This window comes from Rhinolophus sinicus, linkage group LG06 (genome assembly GCF_036562045.2).
Source record: "Rhinolophus sinicus isolate RSC01 linkage group LG06, ASM3656204v1, whole genome shotgun sequence".
Classification (NCBI taxonomy): Eukaryota; Metazoa; Chordata; class Mammalia; order Chiroptera; family Rhinolophidae; genus Rhinolophus; species Rhinolophus sinicus.
In genome coordinates, this window is record NC_133756.1 from 61963725 (window position 1) to 61980314 (window position 16590).

Here is a 16590-nt window from a genome sequence, read left to right on the forward strand (position 1 = left end):
AGGGATGGTGGGCAGCGCCTCCTGCAACTAAGATTGAACATGGCACCTGAGCTGAGCTGCCACTGAGCTCCCGGATGTCTCAGTTGGTTGGAGCGCATCTTCTCAACCACAAAGTTGCCAGTTCAACTCCTGCAAGGGATGGTGGGCTGCACCCCCTGCAACTAGCAACAGCAACTGGACCTGGAGCTGAGCTGCGCCCTCCACAACTAAGACTGAAAGGACAACAACTTGAAGCTGAATGGCACCCTCCACAACTAAGATTGAAAGGAGAACAACTTGACTTGGAAAAAAGTCCTGGAAGTACACACTGTTCCCCAATGAAGTCCTGTTCCCCTTCCCTTTCCCCAGTAAAATCTTTAAAAAAAGAAAATTAGAAAAACCAAATTCAGCAGTACATAGAAAGATCACGCACCACGATGAAGTGGGATTTATTCCTGGGATGCAAGGTTGGTTCCATATTCACAAATCACTTAACGTGAAACACCTCATAGATAGAAATAAAAATAAAAATCAGATGATCATATCAATAGATTCAAGAAAAGTGTTTGACAAAATCCAGCATCCATTTATAATAAAATTCTCAGCAAAGGGAGAATACAGGTATACCTCAACATAATAAAGGCCGTAAACCCACACCTAATAGAATACTCAACAGGGAAAGCCATAAGCATTCCCCTTAAGATTAGGGACCAGAAAAGGATGTCCACTTTCACTAGTTTTATTCAACATAACACTGGAAGTCCTACTCACAACAATCAGACAAGGAAAAGAAGTCAAAGGCATCCAAATTGGACAGGAAGAAGTAATACTGTCATTTCTTGTGGATGACATGATACTATATGTAGAGAACCCCAACAATTTCACCAGAAAACTATTAGAACTGACAAATGAATTTAACAAAGTAGCAGGATACAAAATTAATACTCAGGAATCATTTGCACTTGCTATACTAATAACAAATTATCAGAGAAATTTAGAAAAAATCCTATTTACAATTGCATCAAAAAAATACAAACAAATTCAACCAAGGAAGTAAAACACCTGTACTCAGAAAATTATGACATTACAGAGAGAAATTAAAGAAGATACAAATAAATAAAAGCACATACCATGCTCATGGATAGGAAGAATTAATATAGTTAAAATGTCCATATTACCCAAAGCAATCTACAGATACAGTGCAATCCCTATCAAAATACCAATGGCATTTTTCACAGAACTGGAACAAATAATCCTAAAATTTATATGGAACAATAAAAGATCCCAAATAGCAATCTTGAAAAAGAACACAATTAGAGGCATCACACTACCTAATATCAAATTATACTACAAACCCATAGTAATCAAAACAGCATGGCATCGGCATAAACACAGACATCAATGGAACAGACTAGAGAGCCCAGAAATAAACCCATGCCGATATGGTCATTTAATCTACAAATGAAGCAAGAATTTATACTGGAGTAAAAACGGTCTGTTCAATAAATGGTGCTGGGAAAACTGGAGAGATGCATGCAAAAAAATGCAAATGGACAACCTTCTTACTCCATATACAGGGATACATTGAAAATAGATTAAAGACCTAAATGCAAAGCCTGAAACCATAAAACTGCTAGAAGAAAACATAGGTAGTAAACTCTCAGACGTTATCTGTGGTAATATTTTTACTGATATGTCTCCTCAGGCAAGGGAATCAGAAGAAAATTAAACAAATGGGACTATATGAAACTGAAATTTTTTTGCACAGCAAAGTAAATCATCAACAAAATGAAAAGACAGCCTACTGTACAGGAGAAGATATTTGCCAATGATACATCTGATAAGGGGTTAATAGCCAAAGTTTGTTAAAAAAAAACAAAACAACAACAACAAAAAACCTCATACAACTCAACACCAAAAAAAGCACACAATGCCCATTCAATTTACAAATGGGCAGAGGACGTGAACAGACATTTCTCCAAAGAGGACATACAGATGGTCAATAGACATGCAAGAAAGTGCTCAATGTCACTAATCAACATAGAAATGCAAATAAAAACCACAATGAGATATCACCTCACACGGGTCAGAATGGCCATCATCAATAACTCAACAAACAACAAGTGTTGGCAAGGATGTGGAGAAAAGAGAATCCTTGTGCACTGTTGGGATTGCAAATTGGTGCAGTCAGTATGGAAAACAGATTGGAGGTTCCTCAAAAAGTTAAAAATAGAACTACCTATGACCCAACAATTCAACTCCTGGATATTTTCCCAAAGAAATGGCAAAACACTAATTCCAAAAGATATATGCACCCCTATGTTCATTGCAGCACTGTTGACAGTAGCCAAGATATGGAAACAACCAAAATGCCCACCAATCAAGGATTGGATAAAGAAATTATGCTACATGTATACAATGGAATATTATTCTACCATAATAAAATGAAATCTTACCATTCGCGATGACATGGATGGACCTAGAATGTATATGCTAAGTGAAATAAGTGAGACATAAAGAGACAAATACTATATGATCTCACTTATATGTGGAATCTAAAGAACAAAATTAATGAACCAACAAAAAAGAAACAGACAACGTAAAGAGAACAAACTGATGTTTACTAGATGGGAAGGATTAGGGCTGGGTGAGAAAGGTAAAGGATTTAAGAAGTACAAATTAGTAGTTACAAAAGAGTCACAAGGATATAAAGTACAGGATACAGTCAATAATATTGTAAAAACTGTGTATAGTGTCAAATGGTTACTAGACTTACCAGGGGGATTACTTCATAAATTATACAAATGTCTAACCACAATGCTATACACCTGAAACTAATATAAAATAATACTGAATGTCAACTATAATTAAATAAGTAGTCATGGGACTATAAAGCACAGCTTAAAAAATAAAGTCAATAATACTGTAATAACTATGTGCAGTGTCAGATGGGTAATGGACTTATTGAGGTTGTCACTTTGTGAGATATATAAATGTCTAATCACTATGGTGTTTTGTACACCTGAAACTGATTTAAAAAGTACAGCTTAAATATATTTTTATAATTCATTTTCATTAATAGCCAACTTTATTATCATAGGCTCAAAGCTGATCTCCCTCAATAAAATATGTAGGAATAATTTTAACCAAGGCGGTGAAAGATGTATGCACTGAAGAGTATTGATGAAGGAAATTAAAGGTATTGATGAAGGAAATTAAAGAAGACACAAATAAATGGGAAGATATCCTGTGTTCATGGATTGGAAGAATTAATGTTGTTAACATGTCCATACAACTCCAAACCATGTGTAGATTCTATGCAATCTCTATCAAGATTCCAATGGCATTTCTTACAGAAATAAAAAACATCCTAAAATTCATGTGGAACCACAAAAGACACTGAACAGCCAAAGCAATCCTGAGAAGGGAACAAAAGTGGATGCATCACACTTTCTGATTTCAAGCTATATTTCAAAGCTATAGTAATCAAAACAGTATGGTACTAGCATAAAAACAAACACACAGACCAATGGACCAGAATTGAGAGCTCAGAAATAAACCCATGCATATGTGGTCCACTAACACTTGACAAGAAAGCCAAGGATGCTCATTGGAGAAAAGAGAGTCTAATGAATGATGATGGGGAAATTGGATATCCACATGCAAAAGAATGAAACTAGGCCCCTAAAAATTTTACGTGCCAGGTGACAGACATGTTAAGTAAACTTCTTGTGGAAATCATTTTGAAATATTTACAGATATCAAATCCTGTTGTACACCTTAAACTTATACAAGGTTATATATATAAATTATGTCTCAATGAATCTGACAAAAAAATAAACAGCTGATCTCCCTGCCTCTGACCTCTCATTTCTCCCGTACTCCCTATAGACAAATGAGTGAGATCCTCTGCTCAAAGAATAGTAAATCTCTGCTGTGCGTCTAAGGGTCCCCAGTAGATGAACAAATCCAAATGAGGATGTTGTCTTCTAGGCCATCAGAGCCAACCAATGGGTAGTCTGTAAGCTGAGACAAATTGTAGGCAAGAGACCGAGGTAATATCTATAATAACGGATAAAAGAAAAATGAGAAAAGTTTCCTGAAGTCCCGCTAAACTGGGAAACCAGAAAGTAAGGAAGGAAACATGTAGGCCGAAGAATCTTGTTTTTAGTGTAATATTGGAAACTATATCACAAATTTGGTGAACTTTAATTAACTGTGAATTATCAGAGAGATTGAAACAGTATAACCCTTTAAACTTTTTACATCCTTGATTGTGTTTGAGAAGTAGATAATCTATGGCAGCTCTGTTTTTGAGAACTGTTTCTCTGACTTGTCCTAACTTGTTTCATGGCGTGGAGGGCCTTTGTTATTGAGGCAGCTATTTGACTAATCTTTACATTTAAGGCGATGGTTATAGCAGGCACTACAAAAAGATAAGGATACACACCCAGCAAGGCTGAATAAATGTGTATCACTGTTACAGGTGGAGTCCAGAGTAAGTGTATTGTGATGTTTAACCTGATAAGGCTTTTGGGGTAAGAAGACAGTTATTAACTATCTCCCGAGACAGCAGGGTCTCCTGGTGCTGTAAGCTGGGAGCTTGCCTTCCCACAAATGAGAAACCATCTGGCCGACAATTTGACATATGCATTAGAACTCATAGAGGTGGTAGAGCTACAGTTTAAACTGTTACCGTGTGAGAGATTAAAGCACTGGTTGGAGCAGCTATTGATTAGCCGGAGTTGTGGCTCTTTTTCCTTTACTCAGTTCTAGTGTTTGGGTGAGAGCTATTAGCTCAGCCAGTTGCGTGCTGGCCCCAGAGGGAAGGCTTGTATGCTCTAAGATATTATGCAGAGCTAACTACAGCATATCCAGCCTTTTATGTGTCATTTTCTATGAAAGAGTTATCAGTGAAGAGCGTCCAATCTGGGTTGTCTAGGGGTGTTTCTGCTCTAGCAGTGTAGGGTTGCATTAAAACTAATTGGCAGTAATTCTTCCTCCATCTCTGGGAGGAATGCGTCAGGATTAAGGATGGAGCAGGTCCGTATTTGGATTACAGGACCTTCTAATAAGAGAGCCTGACACCACAGGAGGTGGAAATCAGTGAGCCAGTGACTATTATCAGCATTTAAAAGCCCTTGAATGCGGTGTGGGGTGTAAACAGTTAAGTCTTGCCCCATTGTGAGCTCGGTGGCTTTGGGAACTAGGAGGGCAGCTACAGCTATGGCCCAGAGGCAAGCTGGCCAGCCGTGTGCTACTAGGTCTAGTTCCTTACTTAAATAGCCTACTGGTTGTTGTAAATGTCCCCTGGGTTGTGTTAGGACTCCCAAAGCCATTTTCTTTCTCTCTGTTATATATAAGTGAAAGGATTTTCCTGTAGGAAGGCTTAAGGCTGGGGCACTTAACAGTGCTTGTTTTAAAAGGCTAAAAGCTTGTTCTGCCTCTGAGCTCCAAAGTAACAGATGAGTATTTGCAGTTTGAGTATTTTTAATTAATTGGTAGAGGGGACAGGCCATTTCTCCGTATTGCGGAATCCATAGGTGGCAGTAGCCTATAAGGCCTAGGAGCCCCTTGTTTCAGGGTCTTAGGTAGGGGACACATGAAGATAGGACAAATTCTGTCTTCCTCTAGGGCTCTAGTTCCTTCAGATATCATTAGCCCAAGGTATTTGACAGAAGTTTGACACATTTGGGCCTTAGCCTTGGGAATCTTGTAGCCTTAAGAGGCTAAAAAATTTTAGGAGAGCAGTGGTGCCTCAGCTGATGAAGTCTTTGGATGGAGCACATTGAAGGAGGTCATTGACATATTGTAAGAGCATACAACTGTCATAAGAAAATTCTGATAAGTCCCTAGAGAGGACCTGTCCAAAAAGGTGGGGACTATCTCTAAACCCCTTAGAAAGGACCGTCCAGGTGAGCCGTGAAGTCTGGCTTTCAGGATCCTCAAAGGCAAAGAGATATTGTGAGTCAGGGTGTACAGGTATGCAGAAAACAGCATATTTTAAGTCTAAAACTGTGAACCATCTGGCAGTCTCAGATATTTGGGCTAAAAGCGTGTAAGGATGTAGAATTATAGGGTGTAGAGGAATAACTGCCTCATTGATGGCCCGGAGGTCTTGAACTAACCCTATTCCCCATTCGGTTTGGGAATTCCTAAGATGGGGGTGTTACAAGGACTACTGCATTCTCTAAGAAGGCCTTATCATTTGAGATTGTTAGTGATTGGTATCAGTCCTTTCCATGCCTTGGGTTTTAGAGGGTATTGTTTCTGGCAAGGAAAATAAGAATGGGATCCTTAAGATGAATGTGTACTGGGTGGCTGTTAAGGCACGACCAATTATCTGCCATGTGGTCCAAACGTCAGAGTTGATGTCGGCTTCTATCATCAGGAGGCAGCTAGAAATACATCCACGGGCTAGGAGAATAATAGTTCCCATCTCAGTCCTAATGTCTCTTCCTAACAGTGGTGTAGGGCTTTCTGGCATGATTAAGAATTAATGGGAGAACATTAGGTCGCCCCTTGTACAACCTAAAGGCTGAGAAAAATATTTAGTAACTGGCTTGCCTGTTACTCCACAGACAGTAACATGTTGATTGGAGAGGGTCCCTAGATTGGAAAGGAGGACGGAGAAGGTGGCTCCTGTGTCTAGAAGGAAATCAATAGGTTTTCCTTCCACTTCTAGGGTTACCCAGGGCTCAGGAGTCCCGATGGCTAGGTGGGACATGGGAGCCACTGGTAGAAGCCCGGGGCCCCATCAGTCCCGAATGGGAGTCTGACTAGATAATAACATACCCATCAGCTGTGGGTATGGCCCAGCAGAACATTATAGCTGCTTTCAAACTGTGAAGTCTGCTTTCTTTGGTCCCCAACTCCATCCCTGTATCAACCTTTCGGGGGGGAAAAAAGGACATCCTGTGCAGCAAAACTAGTTTCCTTTATTTATAGCATCCAGCAGAGTGCTCTGCAGACAGTTGGCATCTGGTATAATTCCTGATCAATCAGCTTTGAGGAGCTACTGCTGCTTAATCAACTTTAAAGGCAAAAATATATTTCTCAATAATTTAAACCTGGAGTGAGATAAATTTATTTTCCTGAAATAAAAGAATTATTGGAACCTGTTTAGGCTATGTTCACTTCTTTATCTCCCATTCATCCGGCCCACCTCCCTCATATTTCAGGCCCTTTGCTCTGTCATGTAATAATGCAGTAGTATTCTGATGTCATAATAAAAGTACATGACTTTTTCTTGAGTCAAGTCAAACATAGCTGACTTTCATAAACATCAACTACCATCTCAGGGGATGAGTCTTTCCCATCATTACTTGTGAATGATTTTCAGTTAGTGTATTTATTATTACTCCCTAGGACATATTCTTTTAAGAGTTCCAATTTAGCGCAGCACTCCTAACCTCATTTTGGAATAAAACAGCCCAGTGATATTGCCAGCCTGACATGTCCTATCTAGCCATATCACTTTATTAAAAAAAAAAAAAAAAAAAGGTGAACTCCAAATAAATTAAAAGGGTATGAAAAAAAACAATTTAAATAAATCAATGCAAGCAATTAAAAAACGTTACTTTGTAATTTATCAACTTTGGGAATCTATCTTAATTGCTTAAGCCCTTCCCTCCAGAAGTATCCCTAAACCTTGAAAAACTGGAATGCTTAAATATGCTGATGATTCTCCCTAAAATCCAAACAGCACTTAGGTCTCTGTGAACTATAATAGTTTTGCATTTGACATAGGATGGAGATTTATTGTTGGAATAGTCTTGTTTGGTAAGTTAGACTCAGAGTTTCTTCTTGGAACTTGGACAGGGCATCAAGGATGAGAAAAATGGGAGAGGAGATAAATAAGAGGAGACAAGATACATGAACACCATCTTGGCCTCCAGGTTATCTTCCCTCTAAGATGTGTTACAGGAGTCTCAGTTCTTCTTGCCAATGCAGTGAAGAATAAAAAGTCAGCAAGTTGATTAATATGCAAGCAGGTTTATTAGTAATACATTCTCAGGGAAGAGAATGGGTCTAGCTGAGGTGGGAAAGAGGGAGAAGGAGAGGGAAAGGGAGAAGGAAAGGAGAGGGAGAGGGAGTGGGAGAAACCTAGGTCCCCAGTATTAGTGATATGTTCTCAGGAAAGAGAACGGCCCTAGCTGAAGTGAGGGAGAGGGGGAGGAGGGACAGGAAGAGTGGGAGGGAAGGGGAGAGAGCGAGAGAGAGAGAGAGAGAGAGAGAGAGAGAGAGAGAGAGAGAGAGAGAGCTCTTATCCTGAGGATTTATAGTTTGCTGGGTGGGGTGAGGGAGTTACACATTGATTTGGTGGGAAAAGTGGCACATTCTCTTCGATGGTAGGGCATGACCTCCTAAGATGGGTGGAGATCCCTTGACTCATATCCTTATCTTGTTCCAGACCACCTCTTGTCAACCTCTTGTCATCTATTTTGTAAAAACAGATATGTGGCTGGAGGCAGTTAATCAAAGCTAGTTATGAGCTTTCTCTGTAGGCACTATGCACCCCATTGCACCCCTCCTCCTTCTCCTACATTTTCTAACTTCTACCTATCATTTCCCCCCTCAAGCACTCTGGCTGCTTCCTGCTGTAAAGGGACATTGAGCCTTCTTTGGGTTCCATTTGCTTGCTAACTATTGATGGGAGGAGGTGGAGGGAAGTGTCCATCCATTGGCCCATGATAGGTGTCTGGAGTTTGGGGTTTCAAGGGTTGATAGTTATTCATGACAATCATTTGTAGCTTTATAGCCTCTATTCTAGAAGAGATAAATTTAGTTAGAAAGGTGATTATCATAATAACATTAGTATAATTAATAATGGGTCTGCATAGGGAAGAAGTAAAGACATGAGCCATGAATTTGAACCCCAGAATAAGGTTAAGGTCTTGATCCTAAGTGCAGATTCAAGGATGCTCTGAATGTTCTGTAAGACTTGTCCTGATTTGTTAACATAGAAGCAATACTGTTCCTTAATATATAGGCATGTTCCCCCAGCTGAGGCTGTAAGGAGGTCTAATGCCCTTCAATTTTGGAGGGTGTCTCCAGCTAATGAGTCCAGTTATTCTTGGAGTTATTTCCACTGTTTTGGTTAACGATTCAACCATTTACTGTGATAGGCGGTGGTGTATTACTAGTCTATAGGAGTTGTCCCTTTTCCTGTCTTGAATAGAAGAGTGTTACAAGGGAAAATAATGGGTTTAAGTAATGTTAGACCATATTTAGGCCAGGAACAGGAACCTTCTTATCGTAAAAGCCATCTTTTCTTGCTTTGTACCTTGTACCTGCCAGCTTCTGTTTGCCTTAGGCCTGGAGAAGCCACCTGGAATGTAGAAGCCACCTTATCGTATCTTGCTTAGTACTTTGTTTGTCTCCTAGGGGCTTGTGATCAGCGGGACTGGGCAGGCCTGGGCAGTTGGACAGAAGCCTGGGGGCCAGAGTGTGGAGCTGGAGGGCTTGGTCATGCCCCAAAACCCTTTGTTGCTAGAGACAATGCAACGAAAACCCCCTGAAGAATTGAAAGGGGAACAACCTCGTTTACCCCCTCCTATAAAACTGCATACCCCTTTTTGCTTGGGGAGGTTATGGTCTTTTCCAGCTTGAACTCCCATAGCTCAAACATGCCAAATAAATTCTAATAGTCCAATTTTGGTCCCCCACGACTCATTCCTCTGGCCGTGCCTAACAATTTGGTGGCCTGTACAGGGAGCTGCCTTTGTCTACCTTTCGGCTGATGACTTAGGTAAGTCTTCCCTCTTTCACCCTCTGACTTGGTCAGATTTGCCATCTGGTACAAGACCTAGCGCTAGGCCTGATCATGTCCTGGGGCCGGGCCCCTGGGTCAGCCATTGGCAGGGATGCCTGCCCCGGTCTGCACCTTTCCCCTCCGCCAGACCTGAGGAAACTGACAGTGGGACGCCCTGCTGTTTACCCTTGTCCTCCGGGTGTTTAAGAGGGTCTAGACCCCTAATGCCTTCCTTCATTACTATGGGCTCCGGCTCCTCCTCTTACTCCAGGGACTCCCCTTTGGAGATCCATTTGGACCGCAGTTAGAGGGGACTTTACCCTGCTTTAGAGGCTAAACACCTTAGAGGCCTGGCCACATTATAAGCTTGATAATGGTGAATGCTGGCCGCCTACCGGAACTCTTGACCTTGATGTTCTCCAAGATTTAGACGACCTTCTCCTCTGGCAGGGTAAATGGAGTGAGGTCCCCTACCTCCTGGCTTTCTTTGAACTGCGAGGGGACTTGTTCCATTTCCCACCTAAGGGCAAATCACGCCTCTTAGGTTTAACTTCAGCCTCTTCTCCCTCTTCTCCCTCTGTTCCAGAGCCCTATCCCCTGAAATCCTGATCAAGGTCCTTTTGATCCCCCTGATTTTTCCTCTCCTCCCCGACCTCTGCTAGTTCAAATCCCCCCACCATATCAACCTGCTGCTTCCACATCACCACCTGATACTTCCTCTTCTTCCTCTGCTGCCCCACCTGCTCCCAACCTCTCTTCCCCTTCTCATACCCGATCCGGGCAACTTTATGCACCCCCAGCCACCCAGATGCCTCTCAGGGAAGTGGCAGGTGCTGAAGGCCGTGAGTCAGATTGAATCTAAGCTAGGCTCCTTTTCTTTTGATCCCTCCCGCTTTACTAAAGAGTTCGAATACCTACCCTTAGCTATGACCTTACTTGGCAGGACATCTATGTTATTCTCTCCACCTGTAGTAACTCTGATGAAAAGGATCATATCATTCGAAAAGCTAGGAAAATAGCAGAGTCCATGCATCACCAAAATAGTAACACCAATCCCCCTGGGAGACAGTCATTCCTACCCAGGATCCTAACAGAAATTATCAGACTCAATCCCAGCACAATCCTGACTGCCTAAAGAGAGACCATATGGTTAATTGTCTCCTTCAGGGAGTGAAGGCAGACATTCAGAAAGCTGTCAATTATGAAAAAGTTAGGGAAATGTACCAGGACCACCATGAGAACCCAGCTGTTTTTCTCTCCCGCGTTTCAGAGGTCCTATAAATCTACACTAACATTAGTCCTGACTCTCCGGATGACACAGCTGTCTTAGCCATGAATTTCATTTCCCAGTCGGCCCCTGACAGTCGCAGGAAGCTTCAGAAACTAGAGTAGGGTCCTCACACCCCCCAAACAAATCTTTTAGAACTGGTCTTTGAGGTCTTCAACAATCGAGATGAAGACAGTAGACAGGCCCATACACAGGTCTTACAGATGGTTGCCGCAGCAGTTTCCCTGGCCGTTAGGCCCGGCCGGCCCCAAAGGAAAGAACTGGGACCCCAATCCTCTGTGCAGCCTAATCAACCAGGTGTCTGCTTTAAATGTGGCCTCCTTGCCCTAACCCAAGGCCTCCTACTAAGCCTTGCCCGCTATGCGGCCTTGGCGGCCACTGGAAGTCGGATTGCCCTCCAGCCCCTCAAGGCTCAGGAGCATCCACTTCCTGGCCCCGGCCAAACACCACACCTGCCACAGCACCAGCAGATGGGAATAATCTTTCCCTCCTGGGGATCCACGGCACCTATGAAGATTCAAGGGGCCCGGTCCCGTCACAGGCCTCCACCTCCACCAAACGCATGACGAAACCACGGGTAACTCTCCTAGTTGCCGGTAAGGTCATTTCTTTCCTTCTAGACATGGGGGCCACTTACTCAGCACTCCCCAAATTTTCGGGCAAGCTCTCTCCCTCTCTTGTCTCTATTGTGGGGGTCAATGGGATACTTTCTCATCTCACGGCTACCCCACCCCTTTTATGTTCCCTAGAGGGACACCCTTTTACTCATTCCTTCCTAGTCCTGCCTCGTCCCACTCCTATTTTAGGGAGGGACTTTCCCCCTAAGTCTCATTCCATCATTACTCTATATACCCCTTCTTCCACTACCACTTTTCTTGGTTTGCTAGCAGAATCACCCCCAGAAATCTCCCTTCTTTCCCTTCTAACCCACCTGACATTGACCCCTCAATATAGGATACCTCCCAACCCAATTATCGCCACTCACCACCCACCTCTTATTGTCTCACTCAGAGATCCCACTCACTTTCCTGCTAAAGCTCAATATCCTTTTCTTCAACAAGGCCTCCTTGGACTCAAACCTTTAATATTTAAGTTCCTCCAGTCGAAGATTCTCCACCCCACTTCTTCCCCCTACAACACTCCCATTCTCCCAGTCAAGGAGCCGAACAGGACATACCGCTTTGTTCAGGACCTTCGAATTATAAATGAGGCAGTTGTTCCCCTCCACACCCTGTAGTTCCCAATCCATATGCCCTTTTATCCCTCATACCTCCTGACACTCAATATTTTACTGTCCTTCACCTTAAGGATGCTTTCTTTTCTATTCCTTTATACCCTGATTCCCAGGACTTGTTCGCCTTTACCTGGACTGATCCTGACACCAAGTTTTCTCAACAATTAACCTGTACACTCCTCCCTCAGGGCTTTAGGGATAGCCCCCATCTTTTTAGCCAAGCCTTAGCTCAAGACCTAACCTCACTTTCCCTTCCTGGCTCTACGATTCTCCAATACGTTGATGATCTCCTCCTTCATAGCCCTACACCTAATATCTCCACTTCCCATACCCACCTGCTCCTTAATTATCTGACTTCCCTAGGTTATCGTGTCTCCTGCCATAAGGCCCAATTCTCCACCTCAACCATCACCTACCTAGGATTCCGCCTTTCCCCAGGTCATTGGGAAATCACTACACAACACAAAATGTTCATTTGCTCTATCCCATTCCCTTCCACTAAACGGGATCTTCTCTCTTTCCTTGGCTTGGTTGGATATTTTCACATCTGGATCCCCAATTTTGGCCTCATTGCCAAACCCCTTTACCAGGCCACCACTGGCCCCCTCCAGGAACCTCTCCTGCCTACTTCAGAGACCACCTCAGCTTTCTCTCAACTCCAGATGGCTCTCATTTCTGCCCCTGCTCTTGCTTTACCTGACATGACTAAACCTTTCTTACTATACACCCCTGAATCTCGGGGGCTCACTCTAGGTCTCTTGGGTCAGAAATCAGGCCCCGATCTCAAAGCCGTAGCTTACCTATCCAAACAACTAGACCCCACTGCCCGGGGCTGGCCCCCCTGCCTCCGTGCCCTCACTGCCTCTGCCCTCCTCACTTTAGAGGCTTCCAAACTTACTTATTCTCAACCTATCACTGTTTTCTCACCCCTTAATCTTCTTAATAATAAGGCCCCTTCCTTTTTTAGCTCTTCTCGTCTTACTCATTATCAACTTCTTCTGACCTCTCCCCACGTTACTCTTCTCCAGTCCCCTGCCCTTAATCCCTCCACACTTCTTCCTACTTCCACCTCTGTATCTCATTCCTGCAACTTGAATCTTCCTGGCTTCTTTGCCCTGACCTTTCTGACAACTCCCTTCCTGAACCCAACTACACCTGGTTTGTTGACAGGTCCAGTTACATTCATAAAGGAGAGCGCTATTCAGGCTATGCTGTTACCTCTGCCTATGAACTCATAGAACGTTCCCCTCTCCCTTCCAATACTTCTGCTCAGAAGGCTGAACTTATTGCCCTTACCTGTGCTCTAACCCTAGCGAAAGGATACTCTGTCAACATTTATACAGATTCCAAATATGCCTTTCCACAGTCACACATGCCCTTCTCCACCACATTATCCCCTGTTTTGGCCTCCCTTTAACCATCCAGAGTGAAAATGGTCCTAGTTTTATTTCCCAAATCTCCCAACAAGTTGCCACCTCTCTTGGTATTCAATGGCAACTGCAAATCCCGTATCATCCCGAATCTTCTGGAAAGATAGAAAGGGCTCACCTTACCCTCAAAACTCAATTAACCAAGCTGTCCTTAGAACTCCATCAGTGGATTTCCCGCCTCCCTATTCCTTTCCTGCCTCCATGCTGCCCGCTGTGTTCCAACTTTCCTTAGCCCATTTGAACTTATGTATGGTCACCCTTTCCCCATTGGTAACATACCCCCTTCCTCTTCACCTCTCCTGGGTGATTATCTTCCTACCCTTTCTTTCACCCAGCACCTCCTCCACTACCATGCTGATACCTTCCTCCCCAAACCTCAGGATGGAATTGAAATTCCATCAACTCCTCTAGAACTGGGAGATTGGGTCCTCTTGAAGGTTCACCCAGACCAAGTCTGCCCCCTCCATCCCAAATGGGAAGGACCTTATCAGGTCATCCTAACAGCCCCCACAGCAGCCAAACTATTGGATTCACCTATCTAGGCTTAAAAGGGCTCTGGAGCCAGCAACCCCAGACATAGACCAATAAAAACAACAGAAGATGGACAAGCCAGAGGGACCCCAGCCAGACACCCCACCAGACATTTATACCTGCACTTGGATGGGGACACTAAGGTGACATTACGGAAGCAACAGACCACCTGAGTAATAAGACCTCACAGGTACGTGCTGAACAAGTTTCTGGGAACTGGCCTTTGACAGGGAGACTTTATGGACTATACACTAACTGAGCTGTAATCCCCAAACCCTTTATTCCGGCCTGTCAAAATGAACTTTATACAAAAAACCATAGTCGCAGTTACTGGCAGGCAAATTGCTCTCTCCATGCTCTTACATGAGCGCCATTACAGCACCCTCACCCAAAACTCTAATAGGGGCCCTGATCAACACCCCCACTCAGCAGGAAGCAGTTACAGAAGACTGACCACCACCCCTTTTCCTAAGAATAGTTACCAAACCCAGAGGGGGAATTTGTTAGGCCATGTTTAAGATGGTAACAGGAACCTTCTTATCTTAAAAGCCATCTTGTCTTGCTTTGTACCTTGTACCTGCCAGCTTGTTTGCCTTAGGCCTGGAGAAGCCACCTGGAATGTAGAAACCATCTTATTCTGTCTTGCTTAGTACTTGTTTATCTCCTAGGGGCTTGTGATCAGCGGGAGACAATGCAACGAAAACCCCCTGAAGCATTGAAAGGGGAACAACCTCGTTTACCCCTTCTTATAAAACTCCATACCCCTTTTTGCTCAGGGAGGTTATGGTCTTTTCAAGCCTGACCTGCCACAGCTCAAACATGCCAAATAAATTCTAGTAGACCAATTTTGGTCTCCTCTACTCATTCCTAGCCTATGCCTAACAAGTAACCTATGAGAAAGAAACTTAGAAATTATAGGCTGAAGCCCAGCCCTTGACTCAGGCCTTAGAGAGTACTGCTTCTGTGGGTGTGGGGCAGGGGCGGGGGGGCGGGCGGAACTGTGAGGGATCCTCAAGACTAATAAAGACTAGGGTAACGTTTTTAGCCCAGCCAGGAATCCCAGTGTCCCAGACTTCTGGGTCAATTTGACTTTCCCGGGTAGGGGTGAGTATTCAGATGGTCTTAAGTTTGCATAACTAATATTTGGAAGGGTGGTCTTAGGACAGGATTGTCTCCTATTTTGAGAAGATCCCTTCCAAGAAGGGGAGTTGGGCATTCTGGGACCAAAAGAAAGTAATGAATGACATATTTGTCCCAGAGACAGCCCAAAGGAGGAGTGAAGTTCTTAGTGGTGATCTTTCCCACCACACCCAGGACAGTGCAATTTTGGGAGGAAAGCGGTCCGGAGAAGGCAATAAGGACAGAGTAGGTGGCCCCAGTATCCAATAAAAAAGGTTATTGTCCCACATGCCACATCCATGCATACCCTAGGTTCCAGTCCATTAATGGTGACCTCTTGAGGTGGGGCTGACTTGGGGGGCAGCTTTAGCCCTGAGCTACCATCTGCAAGGCAGTTGCGGTCTCAGGTCTATGGGCTCTTAGGCCCGAGGGATAGAGGGCTGCCCAATGGCCTGCACTCCTGCATTTGCAGCAGGGCATTTAAGGAGGCTTATTACAATTAGGATACTCCTTTGCCTAATGACCTGCCACTCAGCACACATGACACTCAGTGTCTTTTGGAGTAAGTTGTGCAGGGCCTGCAGGATGTGACTGTAAACGTCCTGCAAGTAGGACTAAAACTTGGGCATGCTGACCTTCCGTTTCTCGTTTTCCTGAGCCCTGGCCTCCCTCTCCTGGTCGCAGTTGTCAAAGGCCACATTGGCCGTCCAAGGAAGCCCCAGGTCTTTGGAGAAGCTTTTGTAACTTTCTCCTAGTGTCAGAAGTAGATTGGGTTAGATATTTGTCCTTTAATTTACTTGTCCTTCATAAGACTGTAGATCTAGGTTAGTATGTTTAATGAGAGCTTCCCTCAGCTTTTCCAAGAAGGTAATAGGATTTTCATCCGGGCCCTGGCTAATGGCAGACACCTTAAGTAATAAATGGCCTTTTGAAGGCCCACTTTGAGTCCTATCTTAATACAGAGTAAGAAGTGGTGTCTCTCCCACTTTTGAGAATTGCTATTATAATTCCATTCAGGGTCCACTGGTGGGATTGCTGTTTCTCCTACAGGATATTTGTTGTCAGACAGGTATAAATTGTTGGTAAATTTTGTGGCCTCCTTAATTACCTTTTCCTGTTCAATGTCTGACAAAGTTTGTCCCAGAATTTGTCACATATTTCCAGGTCAGTTCATATGTTAAAGTAAGGTATTGGAAAGCATCTATATGTTTGACTGATTGCCTGAATAGTTCTCAAAGTCAGCTTTAATTTGCCT